The sequence below is a fragment of the Carettochelys insculpta genome, chromosome 32, assembly GCF_033958435.1.
Source record: "Carettochelys insculpta isolate YL-2023 chromosome 32, ASM3395843v1, whole genome shotgun sequence".
Classification (NCBI taxonomy): Eukaryota; Metazoa; Chordata; order Testudines; family Carettochelyidae; genus Carettochelys; species Carettochelys insculpta.
Window position 1 is genome coordinate 2,446,043 of NC_134168.1, and position 21,247 is coordinate 2,467,289.

General features: G+C 55.0%; 1 long non-coding RNA gene and 1 pseudogene across 1 annotated transcript in view; one reads left to right on the forward strand and one right to left on the reverse strand.

Annotated features, from left to right (window-relative positions):
• Positions 1–21,247, forward strand: part of LOC142005091 (uncharacterized) — a 104,171-nt gene that overhangs the window by 19,706 nt on the left and 63,218 nt on the right. The window lies entirely within an intron of this gene.
• Positions 9,199–10,145, reverse strand: LOC142005025 (olfactory receptor 2AP1-like; annotated as a pseudogene).

The window sequence follows — 21,247 nt, forward strand, 5'->3', positions numbered from 1 at the left end:
CGATGTGTACCACCTCCACATCATAATCCTGCTGGGGGAGGCTCCACGTCAGGAGCTTAGTTTTGGCTCCTTTCATGTGATGCAGCCGGGCAAGTTCCTTTAGTTCCCTCGGGTTGGTTGGTCTCCCTGCTTTGGTCTCCAGTCTTTCAGCCACGTTCTCAAGTTGGGCAGGCAGAGCCCATATGGCTGCTGCAGCACCAGTGAATGTCTGGAATTCAGTTACAGTCCAGTAAAGGCAGGTACAAATGCTTCCACCCTCGGCATTTAGCCAGACCACCACAATGGTTGTGTGCCTCAGTTTCCCCTTCCATGCCACACAATAGGTTTGGAATGTTCCTTCTCATGTCAGAGGTTGCAGGACTAGTTACAGGGAACAATGGTGACATTTCAGAATTACAGACTCCTTCAACATACAATTCGTGCTTCTACATCAATGTCATCATGTCACATGGCTCTTCCCAAACATTCAGTACATGGTACAATTCTACAGCTTCTGGTAGCAGCACCCACTGGTTACAGCAGTCAGCGTGAGTAACAGAACAAACCCATTGCAACTGTACATTTACGTTGCTCTTTGGTAGACCACAACCTTTGTGTAACCTCCTGGAGAATCTGGTATGTTGGGGCTAAATGGCTGAGGCCTTTCCTTTGCAAAACCAAGTTCTAATCTTCTCCCTTGCCCTCTGGGGTGGAAATCTGATCTCTCTGGCTGTGCCCTCCCTTCTAACAAAAGCTGGGCCATTGGTGATCCTCGGGAAGACCTGCTCCTCCCAGCCAGCCTGGAAATTTGCAAACCACACTGCTTTCTGAAACAACAAGAAGTCTTGTGGCACCTTATAGACTAACAGATATTTTGGAGCATGCGCTTTCGTGGGCAAAGACCCGCTTCGTCAGATGCACGAGTGGGCGGGGGGGTGGTTTCAGAGGGGTATTTAAAGAGCGGGGTCCCAGTAAGAGGGAGGGCCAGAGCTGACAAGGTCTATTCAGCAAGGTGGAAATGGCCCAGTATCGACAGCACTTATCAAAAGAGGAAAAAACAAGTCAGCTCAGACAGGGGGATGTGAGCCATTGTCAGTGTCTGATGGGGGGACATTAGCACCCAGGGCAGAGAAACTGCCTTTGTAAGCTGCCAGCCACTCCCAGTTCCTGTTTAATCCTTGGTTAATGGAGTCAAATTTGCAAATAAATTGCAGCTCGGAGATTTCTCTCTCCATTGAATTTATGAATTTCTTTGTTTCAGGACTGTTGTTTCCCTGGACACTCAGTGGCAGATTTAAGGGTGACAGTTCTGAAACAAAAAAATTTTAAAAATCAGACGGGGCTCGCAGGACGTTGCTGTGGGACAGCGCGGAGATCTCCGTCAGGGTCCCATAGAAAAGGGGCACCACGAGGAGGTGGGAGGAACAGGTGGAACAGGCCTTTCTCTTGCCAGTGGGGGAGGGCACCCACAGGACGGTGGCGAGGGTGAGGCTGTAGCTTGCCAGGGCGGTGAGGAATGGTAGGAGCTTCCATACAGCAGCCAGCACGGGGGTTATGAGCTCTGTTGCTCATGTGTCCCCACACGAGAGCTTCAGCACAGGGAGGAATTCGCAGAAGAACTGCTCAGTTTCCCCGGGGCTGCAGTACGTCAGTCGTCGCGTTAAATACATTGTGATGTCTGCAACCAGGGGGCTGCTGAGCCACGTACCGGCCGGCGTAGTGCCGCGGTTTTCAGATGGCGGAGAGGCAGTCGTACGACATCACCGCCAGTGGGTAGAACTCTGCCACGGCCAGGAAACCAGACGTGATATTGGGCGAGGCAGCTGGCAACTGAGCTGGTTCTGTCCCCCGTCAGGACCCCGGCCAGCAGCCTGGGCAAGCAGGTGAAGCTGTAGCAGGTCTCCAGGCAGGACAGGTTCCACAGGAAGAAGTACCTGGGGGTGTGCGGGTGCGGATCAACCACCACCAGCACCACGAGGACTACGACATGGAGGTGGTCCATGTCAAGGGGAACAACACCATAGCCGATGCCCTGTCACGCAGGGAGGGCCCCAAACTTCCCCAGGTCACTGGCTAAGTGACCCCGCTCAGTTCGGTCTGGAAGGGGGAGGAGAAGATGTGATGGAGTGGGGGGAGTGCAAGTGTGAGTCAGGCTGAATGTGAGAGACAAGCAGAGCAGCTCCCAGTGGCTACGGATGACCCTGGGGCTACAACTGGCAGGTAACACCTCTGCCCTGAGCACAGAGCAGGGAGGAGCCGAGCTGGGTTTGAATCCGAGGCAGCGGTTAGAGGCTTGGGGGGAGAGGGAGCTGGAAGGCAGCCAGCCTGAGGGAGGGGAAAGCTACACCCCAGAGGGGCACCCCTTGGGCTCCTCTCCCCAGGACGGGTTGGAATGACTGTCTCTGACTGCTTCACTGACTCTTCTGTGAGAAGGTGGGCATCTGTTGCCTCATAAACTTCCTGTTGTACCTGTATCGGAGGGGTAGCCGTGTTAGTCTGGATCTGTAGCAGCAACGAAGGGTCCTGTGGCACCTTATAGACTAACAGAAAAGTTTAGAGCATGAGCTTTCGTGAGCACAGACTCACTTCTTCAGAGTTAACTCACGAAAGCTCATGCTCTAAACTTTTCTGTTAGTCTATAAGGTGCCACAGGACCCTTCGTTGCTGCTGTTGTACCTGCTGAGTGAGAGTCACTCCTGCCAGTGGACAGGGTGCAGTGCATGGGGACCCCTGAACCCCATCACACTTGTTCTGAGCTCGCCGTGATGGGCATCTGATTGCCTTGCTCTGAGCTCGCAGTGAGGGGTGTCTGATTGCCTTGCTCTGAGCTCGGTGACGGGCGTCTGATTGCCTTGCTCTGAGCTCGCCATGACGGGCGCCTGATTGTTTTGCTCTGAGCTCGCAGTCAGGGGCGTCTGATTGCCTTGCTCTGAGCTCGCAATCAGGGGCGTCTGATTGCCTTGCTCTGAGCTCTGTGATGGGCGTCTGATTGCCTTGCTCTGAGCTCGGTGACGGGCGTCTGATTGTTTTGCTCTGAGCTCGGTGACGGGCGTCTGATTGCCTTGCTCTGAGCTCGGTGACGGGCGCCTGATTGTTTTGCTCTGAGCTCGGTGACGGGCGTCTGATTGTTTTGCTCTGAGCTCGGTGACGGGCGTCTGATTGTTTTGCTCTGAGCTCGGTGACGGGCGTCTGATTGTTTTGCTCTGAGCTCGGTGACGGGCGTCTGATTGCCTTGCTCTGAGCTCGGTGACGGGCGTCTGATTGTTTTGCTCTGAGCTCGCCGTGATGGGCATCTGATTGTTTTGCTCTGAGCTCGGTGACGGGCGTCTGATTGTTTTGCTCTGAGGTTGGTGACAGGCGCCTGATTGTTTTGCTCTGAGCTCGCCGTGATGGGCGTCTGATTGTTTTGCTCTGAGCTCGGTGACGGGCGTCTGATTGTTTTGCTCTGAGCTCGGTGACGGGTGTCTGATTGCCTTGCTCTGAGCTCGGTGATGGGCATCTGATTGTTTTGCTCTGAGCTCGGTGATGGGCATCTGATTGTTTTGCTCTGAGCTCGGTGACGGGCGTCTGATTGCCTTGCTCTGAGCTCGGTGACGGGCGTCTGATTGTTTTGCTCTGAGCTCGGTGACGGGCGTCTGATTGTTTTGCTCTGAGCTCTGTGACGGGCGCCTGATTGTTTTGCTCTGAGCTCGCCGTGACGGGCGTCTGATTGCCTTGCTCTGAGCTTGGTGACGGGCGTCTGATTGCCTTGCTCTGAGCTCGGTGATGGGCATCTGATTGTTTTGCTCTGAGCTCGGTGACGGGCGTCTGATTGTTTTGCTCTGAGCTCGGTGACGGGCGTCTGATTGCCTTGCTCTGAGCTCGCCGTGATGGGCGTCTGATTGCCTTGCTCTGAGCTCGGTGATGGGCATCTGATTGTTTTGCTCTGAGCTCGGTGACGGGCGTCTGATTGTTTTGCTCTGAGCTCGGTGACGGGCGTCTGATTGTTTTGCTCTGAGCTCTGTGATGGGCGTCTGATTGTTTTGCTCTGAGCTCTGTGATGGGCGTCTGATTGTTTTGCTCTGAGCTCGGTGACAGGCGCCTGATTGTTTTGCTCTGAGCTCGCCGTGATGGGCGTCTGATTGCCTTGCTCTGAGCTCGGTGACGGGCGTCTGATTGTTTTGCTCTGAGCTCTGTGATGGGCGTCTGATTGTTTTGCTCTGAGCTCGGTGACGGGCGCCTGATTGTTTTGCTCTGAGCTCGCCGTGATGGGCATCTGATTGCCTTGCTCTGAGCTCGGTGACGGGCGTCTGATTGTTTTGCTCTGAGCTCGGTGACGGGCGTCTGATTGTTTTGCTCTGAGCTCGGTGATGGGCGTCTGATTGCCTTGCTCTGAGCTCGGTGACGGGCGTCTGATTGTTTTGCTCTGAGCTCGGTGATGGGCGTCTGATTGCCTTGCTCTGAGCTCGGTGATGGGCATCTGATTGCCTTGCTCTGAGCTCGGTGACGGGCGCCTGATTGCCTTGCTCTGAGCTCGCCGTGATGGGCGTCTGATTGCCTTGCTCTGAGCTCGCAGTCAGGGGCGCCTGATTGTTTTGCTCTGAGCTCGGTGACGGGCGTCTGATTGTTTTGCTCTGAGCTCGGTGACGGGCGTCTGATTGTTTTGCTCTGAGGTCGCCTTGAGGGGCATCTGATTGCCTTGCTCTGAGCTCGGTGACAGGCGTCTGATTGCCTTGCTCTGAGCTCGGTGACGGGCGCCTGATTGCCTTGCTCTGAGCTCGGTGATGGGCGTCTGATTGCCTTGCTCTGAGCTCGGTGACGGGCATCTGATTGTTTTGCTCTGAGCTCGCAGTCAGGGGCGCCTGATTGCCTTGCTCTGAGCTCGGTGACGGGCGTCTGATTGTTTTGCTCTGAGCTCGGTGATGGGCGTCTGATTGCCTTGCTCTGAGCTCGGTGATGGGCGTCTGATTGCCTTGCTCTGAGCTCGGTGACGGGCATCTGATTGTTTTGCTCTGAGCTCGCAGTCAGGGGCGCCTGATTGCCTTGCTCTGAGCTCGGTGACGGGCGTCTGATTGTTTTGCTCTGAGCTCGGTGATGGGCGTCTGATTGCCTTGCTCTGAGCTCGGTGATGGGCGTCTGATTGCCTTGCTCTGAGCTCGGTGACGGGCATCTGATTGTTTTGCTCTGAGCTCGCAGTCAGGGGCGCCTGATTGCCTTGCTCTGAGCTCGGTGACGGGCGTCTGATTGTTTTGCTCTGAGCTCGCCGTGAGAGGCGTCTAGGGGAGCGGAGCCAACACGCACAATGGAATCTGAAGCAGATGCTTTTTAGCATCCACTTAGGGCCCACCCACCCCAGAAGGCCACTTGTCCGGGGCTCAGTGAAGAACCGCAACCCTGCAGGCACATTTCCTGGCCCCCGGTAGGATCCTGTTTTCACTGTGCCCCCGGGTAGTTAAAAGGGCGATACGGGCAGAGAAGCACAGCAGGACAGTCTGTATTAATCCCTTGTAACACTGGGGAGTGTTCCCCGTGGCTCACCAGGGAGGACTGTGAGTTCTCTCATTGTGAACGTGGGCTGGGTCCCATGAATGGCCAGCAGGCTCCTGTGGAGTCAACCAGGAATGATCATCGAACCACCGAATCACGGCACACTAGGACTGGAAGGGACCTCGAGAGGTCGTCAAGTCCAGCCCCTGCCCTCCCAGCAGGACCAGTCACCCTCTCGACCATCCCCGACAGGCGTCTGTCTAACCTGCTCTCAAATATCTCCAGGGATGGAGATTCAGCAGCCCCCCAGATAATTTATCCCAGTGTTTGACCACCCTGACAGTCAGGCAATTTTTCCTAATGTCCCACCTAAACCTCCCTTGCTGCAGTTTGATCCCAGTGCTCCTTGTCCTGTCCTCAGAGGCCAAGGAGAACAATTTTTCTTCCTCCTCCTTGTAACACTCTTAGGTACTTGAAAACCGCTCCTGTGTCCCCTCTAAGTCTTCTCTTTTCTAAACTGAACCAGCCCCGTTCTTTCAGTCTTCCCCCATCGCTCATGTTCTCCAGACCTTTCATCATCCTTGCTGCTCTTCTCTGGACCTCCCTCAATTTCTCCGCATCCCTCTTGAAATGTGGTGCCCAGAACTGGACACACTGCTCCGGCTGAGGCCTAACCAGCGTGGAGCAGAGCAGAAGAACGACTTCTCGTGTCTTGCTCTCAACCCACTAAACTTATTAAACTTCATCCCATTTTCTGCAGACCCTCTCTCCAGCTTGTCCACATCTTTTTGAATTCTACCCCTGCCCTCCAAAGCAGTTGCAGACCCTCCCAGCTTGGCATCATCTCCAAACTTAGTAAGTGTACTCTGTGCCAATACCTAAATTGCTGACAAACATTGAGTGGCGCTGGTCCCCAAACAGACCCCTGCAGAGCCCCACTCTTTATGCTCTTGCAGCGTGACTGCGAACCATTAATAACTATCCTCTGAGGATGGTTACACAGCCAGTCACACACCCACATGATGGTGGCCCCATCTAAGTTGTAGTTGCCCAGTTTATTGACAGGAAGACCATGTGAGACCGTATCGAATGCCTTACTGAAGTCTGAGTGTACCAGGTCCACCACTTCTCCCTTACCCACCAGACCTATCCCAAGGCTCAGTTCTTAGTGGCCAGCGATACGGTGGCGTCCCTGCCCTGGTGCGCTCAGAGCTGCTCAGACCCTGTGCAAAAGGATCGGGAATGTCGGTCAGTGCTGGAGAAGAAAAGGCCCACAGCAAGTTCTCAGTCTGATCACTGGGAGCTTTCCAGCACCTGCTGCAGGAGCGTGTTCGCTCTGTCCGTGGCCGGTGATATCGAAAAGACTGGGAATTTTATCTTGGAAAAGAGACAACTGAGGGGGGACACGACCAGTCTATAACAGCATGATGGGAACAGAGGAAGGCAGGGAGGAAGGAAGATGACATAATGGGGTAAGGAAGGAAGGAAGGAAGGGTTATTTATGTCTCCTTGTAACACAAGAACCAGGGGCACCCAATGGTAAAGCGAACAAAGGGTAATATTGCTTACACTCAGAGAAGATTAGGGGCTGGAAGGGGCCTCAGGAGGTCATCAAGTCCAGCTCCCTGCCCAAAGCAGGATCAACCCTCACTAGATCATCCCAGCCCGCACTTTGCTAAGCTGGGGCATAAAAACCTCTTGGGTTGGAGATCCCACCACCTCTCCAGGCAACGCATTCCAGTGCTTTACCACCCGCCTGGTGAAGTAGTTTTTCCTAATATCTAACCTACACCTTTCCCTCTTCAACTTCAGACCATTGCTCCTTGTTCTGCCACCTGACACCACTGAGAACAGTTTCTCACCCTCCTCTCTAGAGCTCCCCTGCAGGAAGTTGAAGGCTGCTATTAAATCACCTCTAAGTCTTCTCTTCTGTAAACTAAACAAGCCCAAATCCCTCAGCCTCTCCTCATAGGCCTTGTGCTCCAGACCCTTCATCATTTCTGTTGTCCTCCGCTGAACCCACTTCAAGGCACCCACATCCTTCCTATACTGGGGGCCTGGAACTGCACACAATACTCCAGATGTGGTCTCACCAGTGCCAAGTAGAGGGGAGTAATAACTTCTCTAGAGCTGCTGGAAATGGCCCTCTGGTTGTGGGACTCTGTGGGACTCTGGTTACAAGGTTTTATTCGCTAACGCAGAGAAGACAGGAATGGCGGGGTGGAGGCTGGGGTTTATTTCTTTATGTATTTATTTAAAATGTTTTCGCCCTGCCTCTCCATTGAAAATATTCATGGCGACTTACAGATTTTAACAAAGCCGTATAAGCCTGTATGAAAAATGAACAGTACGAGACGCCCCAGGAGACATAAGACCTAGTGACACGTCTCAAGAGGAGGGACAGCCACCCTGGGCCGCAAGCACCCACAAAAGCAGTGTAAAAAGGGTGGCGGGAGCCAGAGCTCAAAGCCATGTTGATGTTGGCGCTGTGCAAGTAGCCCCGGGAGGAGAATCCCCCAGCCTGGGAGCACAAGCTGAGGAGGGCCGGCTTTGCCTGTAGGTTAATCTCACCTCCCTAAGGGGAGGGAAACGGAGCAGAGCCTCTCCAGCTGACCTCAATCACTGGGCAGGTTCCTATGGGAGAATACCCTGGAACCGACCCACGTAAGGCTTTATAGGTTTGAACCAAGACCTTCACCTGTGCCTGGAGACACCCTGGAAGCCAGGGCAGCTGTCGGAGCTCGGGCAGAACGTGGTCCACCCAACGAGCATTTGTTAAAACCCAGGCAGCCGCATTCTGGACCAGCTGAAGTGCCCAACGGCTTGTTAAGGGCTTTCCCGCATAAAGCCCAATTGCTGTGGCAGTCCATTTCATGCGTCATCTGGTGTCGGTTCTGTGCATTTGGGGTGCGGTTCATACTCCCCTTGGGACAAACGTTTAGCCAGAGCCTTGAGTGACAGTCCCATCTGCATGTCAGAGCTGTTCCAGACTTTCCTGCCTGTGGAATAGTAACAGAGAGGGAACTGTGCTAGTCTACGTACCATCAAAACAAGAAAGCAGTCAAGTAGCACTTTAAAGACTAACAAAATAATGTATTAGGTGATGAGCTTTCGTGGGACAGACCCACTTCTTCAGCCCAGAGCCAGACCAGAACAGACTCAATATTTAAGGCACAGAGAACCAAAAACAGTAATCAAGGTTGACAAATCAGAAAAATATTATCAAGGTGAGCAAATCAGAGAGTAGAGGGGCAGAAGCTGGGGGGAGTCAAGAATTAGGTTAAGCCAAGTATGCAAATGAGCCCCTGTGACGACCTAAAAAATTCCCATCCCATCCAGATTCTTGACTCCCCCGCCTGCCTTCTGCCCCTCTGCTCTCTGATTTGCTCACCTTGATAATATTTTTCTGATTTGTCAGCCTTGATTACTGTTTTTGGTTCTCTGTGCCTTAAATATTGAGTGTGTTCTGGTCTGGCTCTGGGCTGCAGAAGTGGGTCTGTCCCACCAAAGCTCACCACCTGATACACTATTTCGTTAGGCTTTAAAGCGCTCCTGGACTGCTTTTCTGTTTTTCCGCCTGTGGTGTTGCACAGCCACCGCGTGGGGTCGTGAGCACCCTGTCTCAGCCACTCCGCACACATCAGCTCCCATTCGTTCACGTTGGCGGGGAGGTTTTTGGTGAGTGTTCTCCAGCGTTATTTCCACTGCTCCAATCAAGCAGACAGCTGGGAAGGCCTCCGGATCAGTTAGTATCTAGGCATCTGGGCAGGTCTTTGTGAAAGCCACAGATCTGCCCAGAGCGTCCCGGACCGCTCTGTTTCGCAGGCTGTAGATCAGCGGGTTGAGCAGGGGGGTGAGGACGGTGTAGCAGAGAGAGAGAGCCCCTTGTTCAGGCTCTGGCGCGTCGGGAGCAGGTACACTGCAAGGATGGCCCCGTAGAATATGGTCACCACAGCGAGGTGGGAGGAGCAGGTGGAAAAGGCCCTTCGCCGCCCAGTGGCAGACGGGATCCCCAGGATGGCGGCCAGGATGCACAGGTAGGACGCCAGAGTGACTAGGAACGGCGGCAGGGCAAAGACGGAGACCACCGTGAAAACCAGCCCCAGGACCAGGCGCGCGTCGCTGCAGGAGAGCTCCACCAGGGGCAGGGGATCGCAACGGAAGTGGTCGATTTGACTGGGGCCACAGAACGTTAACTGGGACACACAGACCAGGAAGACGGCAATAGCCAAAGAGGCGTTGAGCCAGGAGCCGGCAGCCAGCCGGAGGCAGACCCTGGTGTCCATCAGCGCGGCGTAGTGCAGGGGTTTGCAGATGGCCACGTACCGGTCGTAAGACACGGCAGCGAGCAGGCAGCACTCCGTCGCGGCCATAAAACTCGAGACGTAGAGTTGCGCGAGGCAGCCGGCGACTGAGATGGTCCTGTCCCCCGTCAGCAGACTGGCCAGAAGCCGGGGCAGGATGGCGGAGGAGTAGCACATCTCCAAGCAGGACAGGTTCCCCAGGAAGAAGTACATGGGGGTGCGCAGGTGCGGGTCCGCCACCACCAGCCCCACGATGAGGCTGTTCCCGGCCAGGGTTGCCAGGTAGGTGGCTAGGAAGAGAAGGAAGAGAAGAATGTGCAGCTCCGGGAGATCCCCGAATCCCAGCAGGAGGGAAGCCGCGACGGCCGTTTGGTTTCTCCCGTCGGGGCCGGCCATGGCTCAAGACCAGGGACGATCAAACAAGGCGCGCGACTGCAGTGGGAGGACATGCAGCGGTGAGGTGAGGCCACCTGGTGAATTAACACAGAAAGAGTCAGAAACTTCCCCTCTCCTCCAGGCCTCAAAACCCCGCGGCTCCCTTCAGCTTCCCGAGGAAAGGGGCAGAGCAGAACAAAGGTGCCCGTGTAGCACCTACTCTGACACCGCAGAGCAGCAAGAGCCCAGTCCCCGGGCCCCAGTGTCCGCGTGAAGGGCGAGAACATTTCTGTGTCTGTCTCTGCAGGAGCTTCACGACCCTGCTGCAAGGGCTTTGCTTCCCTCCTGGCCGCGGCCAGCGCCCTGCCACGTCCGAGGGGGCAAACGCTGAACACGGCGAGGGAAGCCCTGGGACCGAGCTGTTTGGTGCAGCCGAGCATCTCCTGAGCTCCTCTTCGCGCGCGTGCAAATGAACGGGGCTGGTCCCTGCGCGGGAAAGCACAAATGTCACCCCTCCGCTTCGGGCCCCGGATCCTGACGTGGGGTTCAGTTCCGCGGCAGTGACGGTGCCAAGCCGGGGGACTGACGAGGCCTGCGCTGGGTCTCCGTTGCGTCCAGGGAGCAGTAATAAACCAGCGCTCGTTGGCCGGGGGCTGCCAGGGAGGGGCAGAGCCAGGCTGAGGCCCTTGCACTGCAGACTGACCCTGGGGTGGCAGGACAGGACAGGAAGACGACAGGCGCTAGGCTGGGGTGACGGGAACCTGCTGCCCTGAACTCTGAGTCTGGAAGCCCTGTGCCGTGGGTGATGGGAGCCGGTCGGTCTCTGGCTGCTGGCTGCCCCTGTGGGTCACACACCGAGGCAGCCCCTCAGTGGTGGGACGGTGTGATGGGGTTCAGGGGTCCCCCTGCGCTGCCCCTGGCTGCAGGCAGGAGTGACTCTCACTGAGCAGGCACAACAGACAGTTTATTAGGCGACAGAGGCCCAGTTTCTTACAGAAGAGTCAGTGCAGCCGGCAGAGACAGTCCTTCCAACCCGTCCTGGGGAGGACAGCCCGAGGGGGGCCCCTCTGGGGTGTAGCTTCCCCCCTCGCCAGGCTGGCTGCCCTCCAGCTTCCTCTCCCCTCCAGCTTCTCACTGCCACCCCCAGAATCAAACCCAGCTCGGCTCCTCTCTCCTCTTTGTTCAGGGCAGAGGTGTTACCTGCCAGCCTAGGTTGTAGCCCCAGGGGTCATCCTTAGCCTCTGGGAGCTGCTCTGCTTGTCTCACACATCCAGCCTGAGTCTCACCCATGCACTCCCCCAACTCCATCACAGACGTCCAGGCAGAGGGGGGCTATTTCCCAGCCAAGGACCACCCAGACATGCGTCCACCCTGGGAAATGGTGCTGGGAACACTGGAAGGGAGGCTAAAACGGTTCCTGTCCCCCCGCACACCGGCCCTACGCAGCTCCAAGGCTCCCCTCGCTCACCAGCAGAGCTTGGGCTAACAAATGAGATCCCCTCCCCAGCCTTCTGCCCTGATATTCATAACCATCCATGCACCTGCCGGGAAGGTGGCTTAGAAAGGCTGTCTGGCAGACGGAGCTCGCCCGCAACCACAGCGCAGCCGAGCTGGCAACGAGGAGCGCCTCTTCCGCGGAGGAACAGTTCCTCAGCCGACGGGCTTGTCTCTCCCCGTCCAGCAGAGACGGGAGCATCCCAGTACAGCCTGCACTGACGAGCAGCTGCCGGGGCGCGCCCGAGAACCTGCTCTGCTCCGTCCGTGACTCCTCCTCCTTGTACTCTTCTCTGTGGCAGACCGCAGCTCCCGCGAGCCCACCTCCCACGGGGCTGAGCCTGGGGCGCGAGCGCTCTGCCTTCTGTGCAGACCCAACAAACAACCGGCCTCCTGCCGCCAGCCCCCGGCGCCCAGGGAAACGGCCCTTCTGGGTCATTGCTCTGCACAGCCGACGGCATGCACGGCCCTGCAGAGACTCGCTGCTCGTGGCCAGAGTCCCGTGGTCTTCTGTGGCTCAGCCCCATGGGTCACACTGGTCTGCAGGAGTCAGACGGCCTGGTGTGGTGCCCTGGCAGGTCTCTGCTCCGTCAGTGCTGACAGTGGCTTGGCCATGTGGCTACCCTGTGAGCCCTGCGAGGGTGGCTGGTGGGACAGACTCCAGGAGATCTCCAAGGCTGCAAAATCAGATCAAGACGGAAGACCCCTGGCCCGGCCTATTGAGAACGAAGCCCAGCCTTGGCTTCCCCGGACCAGAGGTGCAGGGTGAGGCTAACGCACGTGTGTCCTCGTTGCAATGGGCAGGGACGGGGGACCCCCCCACCGGCCCCTCGGCCAGATGAAGACAACTCCTTGTCTTCATACATACACAGGTACACGTCACTCCTGGCTGATCGGGGGCCCTCCTGGGGCTCAGTTCCCCCCTTACCTTGCACCCACAGGTTGCGTTACTATCTCTCAGGCTGGCAGTTCAGAGCCTGCCCTGAGCCGGGTCACTAGGGCTGGGGCTCGTGAGGGGCTGTGGGGGCGGAGATGTTACCCCATGAGGTGTTCTGTTCCCAGCCTGCTGGGACGTGCTCCCGGTTCCTGCCTGGCCCCTCTGCGTGTGCTACACCCCTGGCCCTCGCCCGCGAGCAGAGCCCGGCTCGCTCCCAGCTAAGCTTCGGCACAGTCCGGCTCTCGGTGGCCATGGCCTTAGGCCTCGTGGCCGGCCCGCAACCTACAGACTCGTACGTCAGCCTCTCATCTCACCACGTGGCGGGGCTGAGTCAGGCCTTGCGTTCACACTGAGGCCATCGACGCGGCCGCTGGGCGCTGTGACTTCCCCTCTCCTGCCCGTCCATTCCCGCGGCCACCCCGGCGCAGCGCACAGGCTCAGCGCACCCTTACGGCCTGGGCTCCCCAGTCCTGCCAGGAACAGGGTCACACAGGAGGTTTCTGGGGCACCGCTGAGAGGCTCGAATCAGGGTGAATTGTGGGGAGACAGGGCTACTGCCAGCCCCAGACTGGGGACTCTCCTCCACAGGGCACCAAACCCGTCACACTGAGCACGCCTGTTCCCCGCGCTGGCCAGCCAGACGTCACACCGGCAATCCCCTCCCACGCTCCAGTTCTCCTGTGCCGGCCCTCCTCCCTCTCCTCACACCGATGAGCGACTGTGGGAACCAACCTCACCGAATCCAAGCCAGCTCTTCCAACCCCAAGGGACCAGCTGCGTCGCCAGTGCAAGGGATACCTTCGCTCTTACCCCAAACAGCACGCTGGGCCAGTCCTTTCCAACCAAGCCGCTAACGGTACAAGGGAAAGGGGGACCTGAGCCGCAGGAGGGCCCCTGGTTGGCCAGGAGCGACGGGTACCTGCGCAGACACAGAGCCCCCCAGGGAGGTGTCTTGTCTGGCTGAGGACATCTCAAGGAAGGTCTCCCGGAGGCTGTCCTGTAGCAATACGCTTCGGAGAGTTGGACGCAAAACCCGAGGGCTGCTCTCCAACTCTCAGCTGTCCCTTGTATGGTCTCCAGCACTGACCAGTTACGTGGGCCTTACAAGAGGCTCGGGTGATGGCTTCCCCGTTCGCCAGCCCGCCGGGGTGTGAAAGTGAGACTGTAAAGGAGGCACAGAATCACAGCACTCTGGGGCTGGAAGGGACCTCGGGAGGCCGTCGGATCCAGCCCCCTGTCCTCACGGCACAACCAAGTACCATCTAGACCACAGTTTCCCAAACTGGGGGGGGCATGAAGAAATTCCAGGGGGGCAAGAGGTGACCCAGCCCCCCAGGCACACCCCCACACAAAGAAAGAGCTGGCCTTCGCTTCTGGCTCTCAGCCCCTGCCCTTTCACGCGGGCGACCGGGCACGGTTAGCTCTGGTGGCTGGCATGGGGCTCAGGCAGCTGGCCGGCTGGGGCTGCGCCAGGCACCCACCAGGGACCAAGAAGTACTATTTGTGTTTGGTGTTAATTGTAAACAACAGTTTTACATCAAGTTTTTGTGTTTATTTTAAATTACGAATTGAATTGTTTGTTGCAAGGAGGTTGGATGATTGTAAGGAAGAGGTGGGGGTGGTGAGGGTTTCTCAAAAATGAAAAGTGGGGGGCGTGATGCCGAAAAGTTTGGGAACCCTGCACTAGACCATCCCTGATGGGTGTCTGTCTGACCTGCTCTTAAACATCTCCTGTGATGGAGATTCCACAACCTCCCCAGGCAATTTATTCCGGTGTTTAACCACCCGGACAGGTAGGGAGCTTCTCCTAACATCCCACCAAAAACTCCCTTGCTGTGGGTTAAGCCCATTGCTCCTTGTCCTGTCCTCAGAGGCCAAGAGAACAATTTTTCTCCCTCCTTGTAACGCCCTCTGGGGTGCTGTAAAGCTGCAATCATGTCCCCTCTCTGCCTTCTCTTTTCTAGGCTAAACAAACCCAGCTCTTTCCATGCCCCATTGCTGTGCTCAGCCTGCGTAGCTATGACAGTAACAGACTCACACCCTCCAAGCATCAGGTACCCACCCTGACTGGGGGTTTACAGAGGCATTTGCTGGCCCTGTGAATTGTACCCTCAATAGTCATATAAATTCAAAATAGTGGCTGACTTACTTTAAAAATCGGTAAACCTCATGGCATGAGGAATAGCGCCTCCTTTGAAAGGGTTTTTCGAAATAAAACAAACCAGCAGTCATGTAGCACCTTGAAGACTAACAAAATGATTTTGTCAATGATGAGCTTGCGTGGGGCAGACCCACTTCTTCGGATCGGAGATATAACATTTCCAGTACAGCGCTGGCGGGTTTATAATACAGAGATCCAAACAAACTGAAATAAAAACTGACAAATCAGATACATAGAGACGAAAGTCAGTCCGTGCTGGAAATGTTATGGAGCTGAAGAAGTGGGTCTGTCCACAAAAGCTCATCATTGACAAAATCATTTTGTTAGTCTTTAAAGCGCTACACGACTGTATTGCCAGGATACAGACTGACACCGCTCCTTCTCTGTTACTATCATAGCATCACAGAACACTAGGACTGGAAGGCACCTCGAGAGGCCATCGGGTCCAGCCCCCTGCCCCAATGGCAGGACCAAGTACTGTCTAAACCATCCCTGACAGACATGGCATGAGGAATAGCACCTCTTTTGAAATGGCTGAGCAATGAGTACAGCAGGAAGGGACCTAGGGGTTATAGTGGACCACAAGCTAAATATGAGTCAACAGTGTGATGCCGTTGCAAAGAAAGCAAACATGATTCTAGGAGGCATTAACAGGTGTGTTGTGAACAAGACACGAGAAATCATTCTACCGCTCTACTCTGCGCTGGTTAGGCCTCAGCTGGAGTATTGTGTCCAGTTCTGGGCACCGCAGTTCAGGAAGGATGTGGAGAAATTGGAGAGGGTCCAGAGGAGAGCGACGAGAATGATCAAAGGTCTAGAGAACATGACCTATGAAGAAAGGCTGAAAGAATTGGGCTTGTTTAGTTTGGAAAAGAGAAGATTGAGGGGGGACATGATAGCAGTTTTCAGGTATCTAAAAGGGTGTCATAAGGCAGAGGGAGGGAACTTGTTCTTCCTTGCCTCTGAGGATAGAACAAGAGGCAACGGACCTAAACTGCAGCAGGGGAGGTTCAGGTTGGACATTAGGAAAAAGTTCCTAACTGTCAGGGTGATCAAACACTGGGACGAATTGCCAAGGTAGGTGGTAGAATCTCCATCACTGGAGATATTTAAGAAGAGGTTAGACAGATGGCTTTCAGGGATGGTTTAGATAGTGCTTGGTCCTGCCATTGGGGCAGGGGGCTGGACCCGATGGCCTCTCGAGGTGCCTTCCAGTCCTAGTGTTCTGTGATGCTATGATAGTAACAGAGAAGGAGCGGTGTCAGTCTGTATCCTGGCAATACAGTCGTGTAGCGCTTTAAAGACTAACAAAATGATTTTTTCAATTATGAGCTTTCGTGCACAGACCCACTTCTTCAGCTCCATAACATTTCCAGCACAGACTGACTTTCATCTAGTACAGCGCGCCAAAAAAAATTGCAGTAGAAACTGACGAATCAAGTACATGGACTGAAGGAGGGGGGTGGCGGGGTGGGGGATGTTAAGTGTCTTGCCTGAGGTGACTATGAACATCAAAGGAAGGGAAGCCGTCCTTGCAATGCATCAGGTAATTGCTATCTTTGTTCATGCCAAGTGTTAATGTGTCGAATTTGAGCAGGAGCCCCAGGTCACACATCTCCCTATGTAATCTGCTGTTAAAGTCTCTCTGTTATAGGACGCATATTCTCAGGTCTTTAACAGAATGGCCCTCGCCATTGAAGTGCTCACTGACCGGCTTATGTGTATTCAGATTCCTGATGTCTGCTCTGTGTCCATTCATTCTTGGTCCAGTCCATCCAATGTACATGGCAGAGGGGCATTGCTGGCACATGATGGCATATATAATATTGGTTGAGGTACAGGAGAATGAGCCCCTGATCTTGTAACTAACGTGGGTAGGTCCAGCGATGGTATCTCCAGAATAAATATGTGCACAAAGTTGGCAACAGGATTTGTTGCAAGGGAAAGTTCCAGGATTTTGAAGCAGGAGCTGTTAAGACAGGGAATAGAGCTTGGTTCAAAATGAGCCACAGTGAGTCCAATGGCTCCATTGTGTGCAGACGCTGCATTTCCAACTAGCTAAGTGCTATTTTGAAATGCATTTTTGTGCACAGCGGTGTTATTTCGAAGCTGCTCTTTCAGACTAGCTCTTCCGGTGTAGCTTGTTTCGAAAGAAGGCTGCAGTGTAGATGCACCCTAACAAGTTTATTAGGTCAAGAGCTTTCCTGGGTAAAACCCATTTCGTCTTCCATCTGATGAGGTGGGTTTGACCCACGAAAACTCATGACCTAATAAATTTGTTAGTCCCTATGGTGAGCCAGGACTGCTCGTTATTTGTGAAGCTACAGACTAACGTGGCCACCCCTCAGAGACTTTTTGTTGAAAGGCATGTCTGGAGAAGAGCTCACTTTCCCTACAGAACGTCTTCACCTCTAAGTTACGCTTCACCTCTGTGTGCTAAAGCTTCTCTGTTCTCAGTCTGTACCTGCCTCTGAAAGCAACCAGTGGAAAGAGAGCTTTCCGCAGGGATTCGTTGACCTCCTTGTTTCTCAGGCTGTAGATGAAAGGGTTGATCATGGGGTTAAGGACGGTGAAAGAGAGCGAGAATATTTTGTACAGGCCCCTGGGGCCATTGGCCACGTAGATGATAATCACCGTCCCATAGGCGATGGTCACCACAATGAGGTGGGAGGAGCAGGTGGAAAAGGCCTTTTTCCGCCCGGTGGTGGATGGGATTCGCAGGATGGCAGCGATGATGCAGACATAGGATGTCACGGTCAAGAGAAAGGGCACAAGCGCCCCTAGGGCAGAGACCAGATATATCAACAGCTGCAGGGTGCGGGTGTCACTGCAGGAGAGCTTGATCAGGGGGGAAAAGTCACAGAAGAAATGGTCAAGTTCGTTGGAACCGCAGAACGTTAAGCGGCCCAAGAAAATATTGAATGTGGTAGAGATCAGAAAGCTGATTGTCCAGGCCCCGGCCACCAGCTGGCAGCACACCCGGCCGCTCATCAGCGCTGCGTAGCGGAGGGGGTGGCATATCGCCAAGTACCGGTCGTACGATATGGCCGTGAGCAGCAGGTTTTCTGTGTTCGCCATGATAGTGAAGAAATACAACTGCACAATGCAGCCCACCATGGAGATGGTCTTGTCCCCCGTCAGGAGGCTGGCCAGCAGCCTGGGCAGGATGCCAGAGCTGTAGCAGGTCTCCAGGCAGTACATGTTCCCCAGTAAGTAGTACATGGGGGTGTGAAGGCGCGGGTCAGACACAATGAGCACCACGATGAGGATGTTCCCAGTGACGGTTGCAAGGTAGACGAATAGGAAGAGCAGGAGGAGAAGAGGCTGGAGTTCAGGGGTATCTCCAAATCCCAGGAGGATGAACTCCACAATGAGCGTTTGGTTTCTTCCTTCTGCTCTCTCCATAATCCGTATCTAGAAATAAAAAAACGAACACACAGTCAGGTTGGGCTTTTGGTTACTCCGGCGGAAACCTGGAACACGCATCCTCCGACCGCTGACTCCTCCCCACAGAAGAACAAAGCTGTCAGTAAAGGGAGGACGACTCATATCATTAGGAGGTTGAACTTCTAGTAGAGGTGAACCAAAAGCAGGGGACCGCACTGAATTAGAGAAACTCACATGCCAAGCTCCCTTGAACTTGAAATTAAGACTTTTCGGCTGGGATTTTCCAATCTTTTTATCAAATCAGTGTCATATCAGCAAGTCCAATGACATAACAAGAGACCAATAGATGGGAGAACGAAAGCTATTTACAGTTTCACCATGGGTAGTGCAGAAAAGGACCTGGGGATTACACTGGATGAGAAGCTGGATATGGGCCAACAGGGGGCCCTTGTAGCCAAGAACAGCCTACAACTTACTGAAGGGAGGCTGCAAAGAGGCTGGAGAGAGGCTGTTCACAGTGGTCACGGATGGCAGAATACGGAACAATGGTCTCAAGTTGCAGTTGGGAAGGTCCAGGGTGAGCATTAGGAAAAACTTTTTCACTAGGAGGGTGGTGAAGCATTGGAATGGTCTCCCCAGGGGAGTAGCGGAGTCTCCATCCCTGGAGGTGTTTAAGTCTCACCTCGACAAAGGCCTGGCTGGGCTGATCTGATGGGTTTGGTCCTGCTTAGGGCAGGGGGCTGGACTCGATGGCTTTTTTACATCTCTTCCAGCTCTATTGTTCTATGACTATGATTCTAAGGCTAAGGGCATACTGGGGTGCATCAGGAGAATCAATATCAGCAGGTCTAGAGAAGTTATTATTGCCCTCTGCTCAGCACAGGTGAGGCCACATCTGGAGTATTGTGTCCAGTTCTGGGCTCCCCAGTACGAAAAGGATGTGGATGTGTTGGAGCTGGTCCAGCAAAGGGCAAGGAAAATGATTAAGGGGCTGGAGCACATGACCTATGAGGACAGGCTGAGGGACTTGTGCTTATTTAGTCTTCAGAAGATGAAAATGAGGGGGGATTTGACAGCAGCTTTCAGCTACTGCAGATGTTTCATGCACTGGCTTTGGCCGAGCTCACAGGATAAAACGAACGGTGAGCGTGCGAGAGCAGAGGCAGTGGTTTGGGATGGCCAGCGAGGCTGCCATTCTCCGAATGAGATGGGTGGATGGAGGGAGGGATGGACAAAGGGAGGGAGGGAGGAACTGCTCAGCTCTGCAAACATTGTGATCAACAAAATCCTGCCCCCGAGGGGTCTCCAGGCTAATCTGTCGCTTCACCAGACAAACCCGCTGTCCTGCAGCACCTGAAAGCCAAGGACGCCCCGGGTTAGGCAATGAGCTCGCGTTGGACGGACCCGCTGCTCCCGAGTTGGGGGAAGGCGATAGGTACGTGTGTGTCCCAGGGAGGAGGGAGGGGAGGTGGGAGAGATCAGAAAGCTGATTGTCCAGGCCCCGGCCACCAGCTGGCAGCACACCCGGGGGAAAAAACAGAGGGGGAGTCACCTGTCCCTAGCTGGCCCTGCGGAGGGAGTGCGTGAGGTGAAGGGGATGGGCCATCACTTGGAGCAGCAAAGGTTGGCCGTGGCCCTGGTCCGGAGAGCGATAACGGGGACCAGGGTTCAGCCTCATGCGACTTGGGTGACACTTGCCAGGAATTCCCACTCCGACGCTACGTTCCCACCGCAGTCTGCTGTTAACCTCCGGCGCACCAGGATGGGAGCTGCACGGTCCCCGACTCAATGGCCGGGGCGCTCAGGTGTTCCCCAGTGGGCTAAGGTGTGTGTGTGGGTGGGATCCCGGCGGCTGACTGTGTGCGTTCACCCTCCAGCCCGGGGACTGCCCGGCATGTCCACGTGCCCCAGGGCGAGACAGCGGGTGCCCGGCCGGCTCGGCGATGCCAGAGCTGCTGCTGGCAGCCGGCGTCTCTGTTTTCTGGTGAGTGCCCTAAAAGGCAGCGCGGTGCTCAGAGCCGTCCCCGGCAGCCTGCCCGAGTACGACCCCCTTCCCGGTGTGTGTCTCTTACTCACACACACGCTGTCCTCGTGTGTCTCTCTCACACACACACACACACACACACACTGTTCCTGTGCAGCTCACACGCACACACGCTGTCCTCGTGTGTCTCTCTCACACACACACACACACACACACACTGTTCCTGTGCAGCTCACACGCACACACGCTGTCCTCGTGTGTCTCTCTCACACACACACACACATACTGTCCTTGTGTGTCTCTCTCTCTCACACACACACACACACACACACTGTTCCTGTGCAGCTCATACACACGCTGTTCTTGTGTGTCTCTCACACACACACGCACACACACACACACACACGCTGTTCCTGTGCAGCTCACATACACACACACGCTGTCCTTGTGTGTCTCTCTCTCTCACACACACACACAAACACTGTTCCTGTGCAGCTCACACACACACACACACGCTGTCCTTGTGTGTCTCTCTCACACACACACACACACACACACACACTGTTCCTGTGCAGCTCACATACACACACACGCTGTCCTTGTGTGTCTCTCACACACACACTCTGTCCTCGTGTGTCTCTCAGACACACACACACACACACACACACTGTTCCTGTGCAGCTCACACACACACATGCTGTCCTTGTGTGTCTCTCACACACACACACACATGCTGTTCCTGTGCAGCTCACACACACACACACTGTCCTCGTGTGTCTCTCTCACACACACACACACTGTTCCTGTGCAGCTCACACACACACTCTGTCCTCGTGTGTCTCTCTCTCTCTCACACACACTGTCCTTGTGTGTCTCTCACACACACACTGTTCCTGTGCAGCTCACACACACACACTGTCCTTGTGTGTGTGTCTCTCTCTCACACACACACACACACACTGTTCCTGTGCAGCTCACACACACACACACTGTCCTCATGTGTGTGTGTCTCTCTCACACACACACACACGGTCCTTGTGTGTCTCTCACACAGACTGTCCTTGTGTCTAACACACACACACGCTGTCTTTGTGTGTCTCTCACACACACTGTCCTTGTGTGTCTCTGACACACACACACACAGTGCCGCTGTGTTTCCC